At 35.7% G+C, this 13,551-nt stretch overlaps 1 protein-coding gene across 2 annotated transcripts in view; it reads left to right on the top strand.

Moving 5' to 3' along the window:
- The window catches only part of LOC106874939 (transcription factor Sp8), a 230,571-nt gene that overhangs the window by 45,475 nt on the left and 171,545 nt on the right, over positions 1-13,551 (top strand). Inside the window, exon 1 of one of the 2 annotated variants that reach the window (XM_014922851.2) lies at positions 1,192-1,440. The exons of the other annotated variant lie outside the window; for it this stretch is intronic. The gene's annotated coding sequence lies outside the window, so the exon portion shown is untranslated. Of the gene's footprint in view, positions 1-1,191; positions 1,441-13,551 lie in introns of those variants that run through there. 2 annotated transcript variants of the gene reach the window in all.

The raw sequence follows: 13,551 nt of genomic DNA, 5'->3' as shown, positions 1-13,551 counted from the left end.
AATAATAATAATAATGATAATAATAATAATAAAAATAATAATAATAATAATAATAATAATAATAATAATAGTAATAATAATGATAATAATAATAATAATAATAATAATAATAATAATAATAATAATAATAATAATAATAATAATAGTAATAATAATAACGATAATGTTATCAGCAACAGCTCAGTTGCAATAACTCTACATCAATACCTTTTGTGTTCATGATGTTGTAATTTCTTTCTGTCACTGCTGTTGTTACCGCTCTAGTTTTTGTTGTTGATGCCATTGTTGTTATTGCTAGCAGCCCTGTCATTGGCTGCTGCTGCTGGTTGTACTGGTAATGGTGGTAGTTGTAGTATTATCTCTATGCATTTGTAGTTGCTCACATAATTGTGATTTGTCCAAAGTTGATGCCGTTATTATTATTATTATTATTATTATTATTATTATTATTATTATTATTATTATTATTATTATTGTTATTGTTATTATTATTATTAGGTTTATTTGTTCAGACGTTCATAGTGTCTATATTGTTTATTTATTGAATATATTTTTTTCATTCTTCTATCTCGCTTTATCCATTTCAGAATCCTTTTTATTTTTTATTTTTGCTTAAACCATACATAAACACATACACGCATGTAAATAATACATACATACATGCATACTCCCATATTTTATACATGCGCGCACACATACATACATACGTACATACATCCATACACATATGCATACGTAAATGTATACAAACATACGTGCACAAATGTATGCATGCTTGCATTCATGCATAATTGTATATTATTATACATCAATATCTATTTCAATACACAGTTGCACACGGACACACACACACAAGACATATATGATATGCATATAACGATACATGTATAAATACGCACGTATTAGTATGAATTTATGTGTATGTGTGTTTGAATTATTGAAGCTAATAATATAGATAAATTAATAAATAAGTAAACAAAATCTTCTGCGTAACGTTAGTAATTTTTAACAATGCTGCTGATATACATACATACATATATATATATATATATATATACATACATACATACATACATACATACATACATATATGTATATATATAAATATATGATGTATATCTCGTCTCCACCACTACCACATTCAATCCGGTTTTGTTCAATACAGGTGTTGTATTTCGTTGTCATGAATAAGGCTAGCAATAATTACAGGCATTTTCGATAGAGTAGATGTCGATGAGGAATTATTATGTAGTTGTAGATGGGGCTGCAAGCAAAAGCAAAAGCAAAAGGTGAACAATAACAACAACAACAACAAAACTGTAAATCAGAACAGAGAAGCTGTGAAATTTTAAGTGAAAGATTCCAGGTTGTTTGTTAACTTTGCTAGCATTATTAACTTGAAGCTTGTCTCTCCTGCCTAAGATTTATTGTTCCTCTATGGTAAGTTCATTTGTTCTGTATTATTTTATCTATCTCTCTCTCTTACTCTTTCTTTTTTCTGTCTTTCTTTCTCTCTCTTTTTATCTCTCTCTCTTTATTTTTAGTGTGTGTGTGTGTTACTACCTTTATATATCAGTATATTCTTCCGTCAGTAAATTGTCTATATAACTTCATCAAGGAATATCCCGTGCTGGTTGCATCCCTGGACAACAGCTATTTATTTATTTATCTATTTATTTATGTTAAGGGCCAATAGTTGCACATGGCAGCAAGCTTTACCTCTTTTCTCCGTGTTATCGATGTCCCCAAGACCAGAGCAAATGGTCACACAACATAGAAACAGTGTCATCGCAGGCCAACGCGAAATGTATAGAAAGGAGACAAGTAACGCAAAATATTTTCTCCAACACTGTAACAAACTACTCAAAGTCGTATCCTGGGCTGCTACGTTATTTTATTGCCCCCGAAAGGAGGAAAGACAAAATGACCTCGGTCGTGTTTTGAACTCAGAACATATATATCCGGAACAAATGCTGCAAAATATTTTGTTTGATATTTTATTACATCGGCCAATTCACCTCCGTTTTTCTGAGTCTGTCTAATTTTGCACCTAAGCATGTATGCCACCTGCAACATATCTGAAAGACATTACGCGATGATAGTGTAAGGTTAAGTTGTACAACCTTCTAATAACATGGCAACAATGTTAGGAGGCCACCTTTAACTTGTCACACATGTTGACTAATATAAATTTTGTGGTTTCATTCAAGGAATATTGGTGTGTCATTCGTATATAAAGTTCTAAAGCATTTCCGACAGTAAAGACTATATAACTGTCGATCGAATACCGTGCTTTGGTACAACTATGCAGAAATACCATGGACATACAACAAACACAAGAACGATGAAATTATGTTATTTGTTGTTGTTGTTGTCGACGTTGCTGTTTTTGCTACTGCTGCTGCTGCTGCTGCTACTACTACTACTACTACTACTACTACTACTACTAATGTTGTTGTAGTCGTCGTCATCGTCGTCGTTGTTGCTGATGTTTAGTTCTAGATTAGCCTTGGTCGAGCAGCTCTATGATCCAAAGACATTTTGCATGTGCCTTTCACGTCTTTATTTTTATGCCACCATGATTACTTAATCCAGCAGGAAACTCCTTGTCTTTTCTGAAGAATGCAGAATATGATTTGATATACACTTAATTGCAATATCTAGCACGTAGAAGGACCACATTGAGTCTCCCTAGTTGATAGCAGTTAATGAACTAATCACTATGGAAAAAAAAAAATTTTTCTTTCCACGTTTCCTTTAAGTAGATAATTATACAGGAGACAATATATTTAAGAATTTAGAAATAATCTTGGTTCCAATTTATTTATTTATATTAAAGACCAGCTGTTGGTCATGGAAACTAACTTCGCCTGTTCCCAGTGTCCGACAAAATGTTTCACCGTATTTATACCAGCCTTTTGGTTTTATTCTCCAGTTCAGTTTTGCTTTTCATTCTTCTAGGGTCGACAAATAAAACACATCAGTCTTCCAGGTATCTTCATGCAGAAGTGCGTGGTTAAGAATTTCGAACGATTTTCCTTAGCGTTGTATGTCCTATAGGGTTAATTGTGTAAGCCCCACAGTATTATTGTAAAACCAAATTTTCTTGTGAAACCAGAAGCAAGATACAAGATTTCATTAACTATAAATAACTAGGTCTGTAGAGCGTACGTCATTCTGCCTGACGTAAGTCGAAAGAACAAAAGTACCCGCTATTCAGCTTTGGCCAAATGTACTTCCAACTGTAGAAGTTACGTTCGGATTACACACTGCGTTTCAGCAGTACATATTACACACATGTAGGTGTAACGAATATGTCTGCATCTAACCATCATGAACATGTCTTCAAACCAATAACCAAAGGGAAGCAACAGAAAATCGTAACATATTACAATTCAAAGTAAATCGCAGAAGAATTGTCAAAGAAATCGATAAGAGACTTTCTGGAGTTCAAGACACAGGAAGAAACTGACCCTCCTCTAAAATTCAGAACTCACAACGCAATCCACGAGGTTGGGAATTGTCCTTGTCATTGGGTCTATGTTAAAAATTGTAATTAAATGACGCAATTATTATTGTTACTGATTTAATTTGCTGTAGATATTCCCTATTCGCACATACACATACTTATGTATGATCAAAGTCGATCCAGCTTGTGATCATACTTTCTTGTCGTCTAAAAGTACATCATGTAACAGTACTGATTCCATAGAGGTATGAATGAAGTTTCTCTTAAGGTCATCAGACAGTGGGCTTCCAGATGACACTGAGCACATTAACAACATACTATTTTCGGCATCCTGAAATGGATCGGTCGTCCATCACTCAGCTCTGTGCAGACATGTGATGTTACCTAGCTGAACCCACAGACCCTAAGTAGGATCGATGTGATTAGTGTGACTGAGTCGGAAAAAGAAACCAAGCAAACTTGGTTACCGAGAAATTTCTCCAAGAGCGGGTAAGGAGAAAGTCAATATACCCCAGGCTTACAAAACGTGGCGAACGTTCTGTAAAGTCTTTCAGGATGATTTGAAGAAATCTACGGGTGACATGTGTGACAGTATCTTTTCCAATGAGTAATAGAAGGAGTAATTTTAGTACATGCCTTGTTTTCGGGACAGAAAATGAAGCAAAACGGCAAACAGTTTCCGCAAGATTCACATCCGGTCATACGTCCGTACATGAACCAGCGAACCATAAGGGTGACAATTAAGAGTATTTCACGTGATATTGACTTTTGGCTTATTGTCGACTTTTTAGTGCAATGTAAGGTGTTCCTAAGTGAGGAAGTGACAAGAATTGATATGCGGTTAAGTTTTGGTGGGATCAGGATGAAGTTGCACATCCTTAGAACCCCTGAAGACTACTGAGCCATTCTAGACTGTGTCTCGTCGTAGGCACAGAAGCACGAGCAATAATCCTGGTGGCTAAGAGAAAAAGCACGACGGTCAAATTTGTGACGTAAAATGTCACTTAAAAGCTTTCTGCCTCAAGGAGTAGGAATGTTAGAGAAAGACAGAGAACGATACAACAAAAGAATTGGAAATAGAAGTAGATTCTGTGGTTCCAGATCAAAATGCACCGCTAGTCGAAGCATCGGAAATAGCGGAAGAAACGTCTCATCCTTGGTGCAGTACTGGGTAATGTTGAACACCATCTCAGGAGGTCCCTTTGCAGCAACAGAAAACAAATAAAGTCCGGGAAGGAATAAAAGGGCCTTTCTAAGAAAAAAATTTAAAAGAACGATGAAACAGGAAGTTGATGACACAAAGCAAAATACACTCATCCCGATCTACAGAATTACACGATGTCCACGATCGGGAAGTTGAGCAACATCTACCTCAGATTAGAGGTGTGCATCAATAAAATCGATAACCAGGGAGATGTACTGTATGAAGACAAAAAGTTAAAGCCATTATACAGAAGACATGCTGCCGATAGAATATTGGTGAAAGTTATATAAAAATTTACCACAGCCTGAAAAAAGATGGGTGTTTTTTTTAGTAAACTCCAAAAATACTCGCGGGTATTTTGAGGTAAATAAATTTCAATTTGAGTTGTGGAATGCAAGTAGAGAGAGGAGATGTCTAAGTGTGGGGAAGAGACTTTCCCCATGACTCATTGAAATCCAGTTATTCGAGATATGATGGAAGACTTAAAGGCCCTAGACGACCAATTTGGGATAAAATCGGTTTAAGATCAGATTATGCTGAACCTGCGAAAGACAGAATTTTATTTAAAATTGAAGAACGCTACTACGAAGAATTTTATGTAAAGCACCTTCAAAATGTAGGCCTTTTTTCTAGGCCATTTTTTCTAATCCTAACCCCGAAATCGCTGAAGGGCATTTTTTGAAACAAGAAGTTACGTGGACGATGATATCAGAAAAATGTTGGCAGACAGAGAGAGGATCAAACCTGAAACTAGTCATAATCCAAGTTAATTACATATTTGTAATCCATGAAGAGTTTCCAATATTGCTTCCAGTTTTTTTATTCAAAATATATCTCATGTTAAATATTGTGTACTTTAGATGATAATTATTTGGCGAGTTTTTAATGTATACCCACTTTTTAATATATTTATTGTACAACGTCGTTGCCTCCAACCTCGTTTTTACACAACTAGTTCTTTTACCCTTACACATATTGTTCGCCCATTTTCTAATGTTCTATTTGTATGTATGAGCTATTGTGGATAACAATATATTATTATTATTATTATTATTATTATTATTGTTGTTGTTGTTGTTGTTGTTGTTGTTGTTGTTGCTGTTGTTTAAGGCGGAGAGCTGGCAAAATTGTTAGCACGCCGGGTAAAACGCTTAGCGGCATTTCGTTCGTCTGTACGTTCTGAGCTCAATTTCTGCTGAGACTTTGCCTTTCATCCTTTCGGGGTGGATAAAATAAGTGCCATTTGAACACTGGGGCCGATGTAATCGACTCATCCTCACCTCCCTCAAGCTGCCCTTGTGGCAAAAATTTGAAATGCTTAGCGGTATTTCGTCCGTCTTTACTTTTTGAGTTCTAATTCCGCCGAGGTCGACTTTGCTTTTCATCCTGTCAGGGTCGATAAAATAAGTACCAGTTGACTTTTGGGGCTGATATAATCAACTTTCCCCCTCCCCCTAACTTTCTGGCCTTGTACCAAAATTTGAAATCATTATTATTATTATATCATTATCATTTTGACAGAATATATGATGTTAGTGACTAGAATTAGGTAATTTATGGATATAATATTATGTCACACGTTTCTTTGTCCAACAGCTATTTGAATTTAGTTTTACATTTCTTCATAGTGAATTCTGTAATTAAGGATGCGTTATACACTGCCACTTATCTTATCGTTTCTATCACTATATTACCTATATTACATCTTCATTAATATAACTAGAATGCTTAGAAATTCGAAAGAGTCTTTTTTGTTTTGTTTTTTTTTATAAATCCCCATCATTAAATCTGTTCTGTTTTTGTCTCTTCTAGCTGCTTCGTAATCGCTGACATCAGTTTAAAGTTTGAATGTCCATTAACAATTTTGGTGAATATCTATCAGATATAATCTACATTATAAACATGACTTCAAGATAAATACTCTATTATTATAAAATAAAGGCATAAATAAATATTGTTTAGATAGCTATCTCCATGAAAAGCATTACGGTTATCATTCCATCGCTATTACGGCCCATTTCTACAGTATATCATTCGAACATTGTATTTTAATTTCTTTAACCTTACTACCACATGTCTTATCTGTTGTACACTTCTCTTCTCTTCCTTTCGTTTTTATTTGTCTTTACATTACCTAAATCTTTCTATTCTTTTCTTCATTGATTTTTTTTTCTAGGTTTTATTTATTTATTTATCTGTTTTATTCGATTATCGCTTTAGCTTCCTCTCATGACATATCTCCTTATTTTTCTACTTTCACTTTATTTAATCTGCTTCTTATCTCTCATTGTAACCTCTTCTTCTTCTTCTTCTTCTTCTTCTTCTTCTTCTTCTTCTTCTTCTTCTTCCAGCTTTCTTTCTGTCTTTCTTTCTTTCTTTCTTTCTTTTCTTCTTTCTTTCTTCCTTTCTTTCTTTAATTATTCCTTTCCACCGTTTAATGAAGAACATGCAGCTGTTAAAGAAATTGAGAGAACAGTCACCACTTTGGGAATCGTAGTGAGAGTTATCGACAGTTATTGATATTAATCCACTTCGTAAAAATAGATAATAAAAAACACTTTTTAACCATAGGCTAACTTCAGTGGAGTAGGCCTCTTACCAAAGACATTCCATCCGTGACGATCCTTACTTTTTTACGCGGTCTATCTAACTTTGCATTTTCCAATGTCCTTGATTGCTTTAAAATACACTTTTGTGTGAAATCAAAATAGATTTGGCTGCTGTGACGTCATAGATGTTCCTTTGTATGGTGTTTCGTGTTATGTTCAGATATAACACTCCGTTGTTGAGGGTTCTTGCGCAGCCTTGAATCTTCCTCATTCAGGAGACTCTTTATCACAGGATACAAATTACGACTATTCCATCTACTTTTTAGTGCACCCCGAGACGACCTTATTCGAAGTGCAATGACTCTGGGTTGCGGTTGAAGTGTAAAGTGGTACCTATTTCTAACGGGTTGAACTACAATACAGCAGTGTATGTGACAGTGTACTAAGAAGCTTACTTCCTAACCACATGGTTCCGAGTTCAATTCCACTGTGTAGCACCTCGGCCAAGTATCTTTTACTCTAACCACGGACCGACCAAAAGCTTGTAAGTGAATATGGTAGACGTAAACTAAAAAAGCCTATCGTATACATGTGTGTGTGCATGTGTGAACGAGCATATATGTGCGCGCGCGTGTATTTGAGTCTGTGTTTTCTTCCACCGCCGCTTGACAACCGATGCTGGTTTGTTTACATCCTCGTAGCTTAGAGTTTCGGCAAAAAGAATGTACAAAAAGAATCCGATAGTTTAAGTATCAGGCGTAAAAAAAATATATATAAATACTGAAAGTTTGACTGGTAGTTCCTCAAAGCAACGCTCCAATATGACCGCAGTGTAATGACTGAGACAAAAGATAAAGACACGTATGATTTTAACACATTATTAGTGTTACCTGAATCACTTATGTCAAATTTGCGAAACCTCATTAACTTTATGTATTACCATTGATACTGTCAACGGCAATGAGTGAAAGAATCTATCAAGGGTGGTAGACTACTGAATTACTTTCGTTGCTGTATTTAGTTATATCGTTACGTTAACTGTATTTAGTTATATTTATTCCTGCGAATAAAGTTGACCAGGAGTTAAGCAATAAAAAAACACCTCATACATTGAAACTCAGCTACCTAGAATTTAATTAGATGAATAAAGCAAATTTCTCTGCTATCAATAAGAATTTTGAAAATGATACCACCACATCATTTTCACTTTGCCATTCCGCTTTCGAACTCGGTAAATACCAACGAACCATTTACGTTGATAATTTCATGTTATCGTCTATCAATATTTTGGGCTTGTGCCTAAAGCAGAGATCTAAATTTCTGTGACTCTCTGTTACATTCTTCTGATTTCTATTCCTACAGCTATCGTTGTAAGCTTTCATTCTCCTGAGATCGATAAAGAAGTACCAGTAGATATTTAAACGTGCATTGCAACCCAGTAAAGTACTAGTTTCAAATGTTGGCATAAGGCCAGCAATTTCAGGAGAGGGTTCAAGTCGATTACATCGACCCCACTGTTCAGCTAGTACTTATTTTATCGAACCCGAAAAGATGAAAGGCAAAGTCGACCTCGGTGGATTTGAACTCAGAACATAAAGACGGACAAACATTTTACCCAGCGTGCTAACGATTCTGCTTGGCCTGCGCCTTACCGCCTAACAAAATATCTACACGTTACAGCATATATTCAAACCTTTACTGACAACCCAATGCCAGGGCCTTTATGTGGTTTATAGAATTTTGTAGAAATAGTTATCAAATCTCTCTCTATATCGCAAATTTAAAATAAAATTAAGACACAGTAGATAATGTGATTGGATGGTCTCGGACGAAAGGCGTTTAATCAGAGATTCTCGCGAGAAAGGTGTCCTGGTGTTAAGCAACAAAAACATCACATCCTTTGAAACTCAACTACCTAGAATTTAATTATACGATTAAAGCAAATTTCTCTGCCATCAATAAGAATTTTGAACATTTAGACCAGTTGTTCTCAACCATTTTCGTACATTTGGACCCATTTGATTACTCTTTCATTCTAATGGATCCCAGAATAGCCATTCGATGTTTAAAAGCTAGTTTTACAGATACTTCTTTCAAAATTCCTATTTTATTTTTCACGCATTCACTTGCGTAGATTTGCAATAACTCTCGCTGAGAGAACATGTTTCAGTGGCTGGAAACATGTTAAACTACGTAAACGTTAAAGAAACTGTTTTCTGCAATCAATAAACTTAAAGCAAAATTGTTTCATGAATCTTTGCGATACTACTGTAGATTCCCAATTTACTATTTTGCTTGTGTGGAACCCAAAAATCTTACATAGACCACAAGGGGGTCACATGAATCCCGGTTGACAAATAGCGATTTTGACTAATATTCCATTTCTTTTCAAAATTGCTCTGTTCCAAACAGTAATCCATTAGTCTACATATTTAGTTATTCATAGATTATGCAGGGTGTCCACAAAGTCTGGGTACATGGGGATTAACACATACTTTAAGAAATTATTATTTCTTATATTTAATTGTTTATGTTATGATTTTCTTTACTCCATGTAGCCAGACTTTGTGGACACCCTGTATATAAATCATCAACAGCTTATTTTCAGTGAAGGGTGGGATATGCATGATCACATTTTCCCTCTCCGACAACGTAGTTATTGACATAATACTCTATTCATAAATATAATTTCCGTTGACGTTTGCTGTAACGTTTGTAATTTGCACGTGCCAGTGAATTGTGACTCTTAATATGGTCTTGCGCATGGGAAGTGCATCGATGGCATTACTGTCGCAAACACATGCTCGTATATAGCAGCTGACGTAGAAGCATAGACACAATGACTCTGACATATAAGTACGTATGTATATGTGTATACATATATGTGTTTATGTGGGGCGTGTATGTGTATCTGTGTGTGTGTGTGTGTGTGTGTGTGTGTGTGTGTGTGTGTGTGTGGATATATTTACGTATATATGCATTTGCTTCCCAAGCACATAGTTATAGCCTCGTCAATGGATTTGATAAACGGAAGCTCACAGATAACCATCGTATATATATATATATATATATATATATATATATATATATATATATGGGGGGGTGCATGTGATTATGTATATATGTATATATATGTGTGTGTATCTTTGTGTCTGTGTTTCTCTCCCATCCTCACTTGATACCAACCGGTGTTGGTGTGCTTATGTCCTGTAACTTAGCGGTTCAGCAAAAAGATACTGATAGAATGAGTTCCAGGCATTTATGACAAAAAAGTACTGGAGTCTATTCGTTTGTCTCAAAATTCTCCAAGATGGTGCCCCAGCATGGCCGGAGTCTAATGACTGAAATAAATGAAAGATAAAAGATATATATAAAAGAAGCAACAACCAGAAGTTGTTCCAATGGTCCCACAAAAGAATGGAGCCCCTACCCCTATGAACAACCAGGCTGATAAGGATAGGGAAGATGAAGGAACAACCAGAAGTCCCTCTGATCCAGTGGTCCCACAGAAGAATGGAGTCGCACCCCTGCGGACAATCAGGGGAATGTAAGGGCTACCACCAGTAAAGGAAGGAAAGACCATGAGCGAAAGCATAAAAAAGAAAAAGGAGAAGGAAAAGAAGAAACAACTAAAACTGAAACCCAAAACCGCCAAACAAAAAACAACCAAAATGTGGGGGCTCCAATGGAATCCCCCAACTGTAGAAAAGATAAAAAATTTGGAGTAAAGATGAAGACGTGCAAATTTTACAAGTGCGCGCGCGCGTGTGTGTGTTTATATATATATATAGAATAATATATAAGTTGAATAAATTTAAAACAGTTTGATTTTCACGTCTTTTATTATGGTATTTTAACAAAATTAGCGCTTTCATACAAAGTGTACTCACAAGATTTTAAATGTGTTTAATTGACAGTTGAGGTTTTGACAACTTTAGTACCTCTTAGAAGGCTCCAACCAGCTGAATTTTAGAGCGTTCTAAGAGGTACTAAAGTTGTAGAGAGCTCAACTGCCAGTTAAACACATTTAAAATCTTGTGAGTACAATATGTATGAAAGCGCTAATTTTGTTAAAATACCATAATAAAAACGTGAATACCTGACTATGTTTTAACTTTATTCAACTTATATATACATATAGATATGCATGTGTGTGTGTGTGTTTATATATGTATGAACGTATATATGTATAAAGTATTTTTTGGAAAACTGCCAGTGCTACACTCCACCGTTCCTCGAGGTGTATTCGTGTGATCTTTTCAGAAGATATGAATTGTGAAAGACAGTGGAGGCGTTATTTCCAGACATAACACTTCTGCTAACTTTCAGATCTGCAACGTCATAAGTTCATACGTTATGTAAGTATATGATATTCTGATTAAAGAAGAAATTGATCACAGATTTTCCAATAAATATATACTCTATTTCTCAAAGTTCTCTTTTCTTTCGACCCTATTCATGAACGTGTATGTATGTGCGTGTGTGTATATATATGTAAACACACACACACACACACACACAGTGTGTTCTGGCTAAATTTGACAGTTTGACAGTTTGCCAAAAATAAAAGAATTTTAAAAAATCAAAAATATCAGCTTGATCATGGCAGGGAGTTAAAAGTCTTACTCGAAATATCGGCCCTCAGCTTCCACTACAAACTCAACGAGGCTCCGAAACCTGATGCATGCTTTCCTCACTTTGTTCCCGGAAAGATCTTCGAACACCTCCTTGATCTTTGCCAGTAGCTTGACCATGGTATTCTAAGGCAACGTGGTTAGTGTTTTTCTTAACCGCGCTCCACGAATAATAGTCCATGGGATTATGATTAGGGGAATCCGGAGGCCAAATGTTGGAACTCTTGAAGTCGCAGAATTTCTCCGATAATCCCTGTTGTCTCTTTCCATGGATATAGCGAGGAGTCAAACCCATCTGCCACACGCATGACCTTCCAGTAGCAACCCTCTCTAGCCAGAGATTGACCACAGTCTTCAACGGCTTCATATAGCTGTCTAAACTGAGCCTAAGGCTTTGATCAAAGATGTGGAGATAATCTCCATTGTGCGGACGCAGTCAGAATGCCTGCTGTGTCTCTTCTTGCTGGCTACAGCTTCGTAGTTTCCATTGCTGCTATCTATGTCACATCTTACAGCCGTTAAAGTGTGCACAGAGCATTGAGCAGCAGTTGTGATACTCAAAGCGAGTATTCATGATACAAGTAACGCTTTTCCAATAGTCATGTCTTCCAGTCCTCCACGTCAGCTAACATTTTCTCCACTACATCTTTAACAATTTTTTGTTCTCCATCGCCGTTGACTATTCACCAATACATCAAGCTGATCCTGAAAAGAAGGGACATAAAAATCGTCAAATTTAGACCTAAAACTCTGTATATGCATACACATATGTTTATATACGTATTTATATGAATATATGAGCATTTCATATATGTGTGTTTGTGTGGTTCATTTACTATTAGTTAGAACTATACTGTTAGTATATCATCTAATACATTCCAAATGCTGCATTATTCGGAATCTGAATAATATCGACAGGATTTGCGTGAAATGTGTTCCTTGTACACGTATTGAAGAAATGGTAAGCATCCACTACCACGTTTGCTCTTTATAACAAAACTTTCGCAAGATTTTTCATTCAAATGAATTGAAAGACTTCGTGACTTGAGAAGAAAGTCTAAGACGTCAGGGGTGACAACTGATTCAAGTAAGTGTTCTAGGAAATTGTGTCAGATAAGTTGTACTTTCTGTTGAGAGCTATGTTCAATATGCCTCTTTCCCTGGCCAGTATTAGACGGTAGGCTTGGTATCAAAAGGCTTCCTGAAATCGTACACTGAACCCGGACAATTAATTCGTTGCAGTTACATTGTAGACAGTTGAAATATGTATACTATTTACATTTATTTTAGAAAGTATTTGCAATTTATGCTACTACATTTCATAAACACTTCACTGCCTTACGTCAGAAGCGTGGTCAGTTACATTATCCGGTACATTCGCTTCAAAGTTTCAGACACAATATCGGCGGCAAGCCGGAACAGTTTGTGATTGCGTAGCTTAACTCATGAGTAAATATGTTATATGCACTTCGTGAACTTATAAATAACGTACCTGGAACACACGCATATATACATGCACACTCATATATACGTAGTATATGAACCTATATACATGTATAGGGATATAAACATAATATATACGTGTGCGTGTGTATGAATATATATATATATATATGTGTGTGTGTGTGTGTGTGTGTGTGTGTGTGTGTGTGTGTGTGTGTGTATATATATATATATATATATATATATATATAT

This window comes from Octopus bimaculoides, chromosome 2, assembly GCF_001194135.2.
Source record: "Octopus bimaculoides isolate UCB-OBI-ISO-001 chromosome 2, ASM119413v2, whole genome shotgun sequence".
Taxonomy (NCBI): Eukaryota; Metazoa; Mollusca; class Cephalopoda; order Octopoda; family Octopodidae; genus Octopus; species Octopus bimaculoides.
Note: the sequence above shows the minus strand (reverse complement) of the source record. Positions and strands in the feature narration are given on the sequence as shown.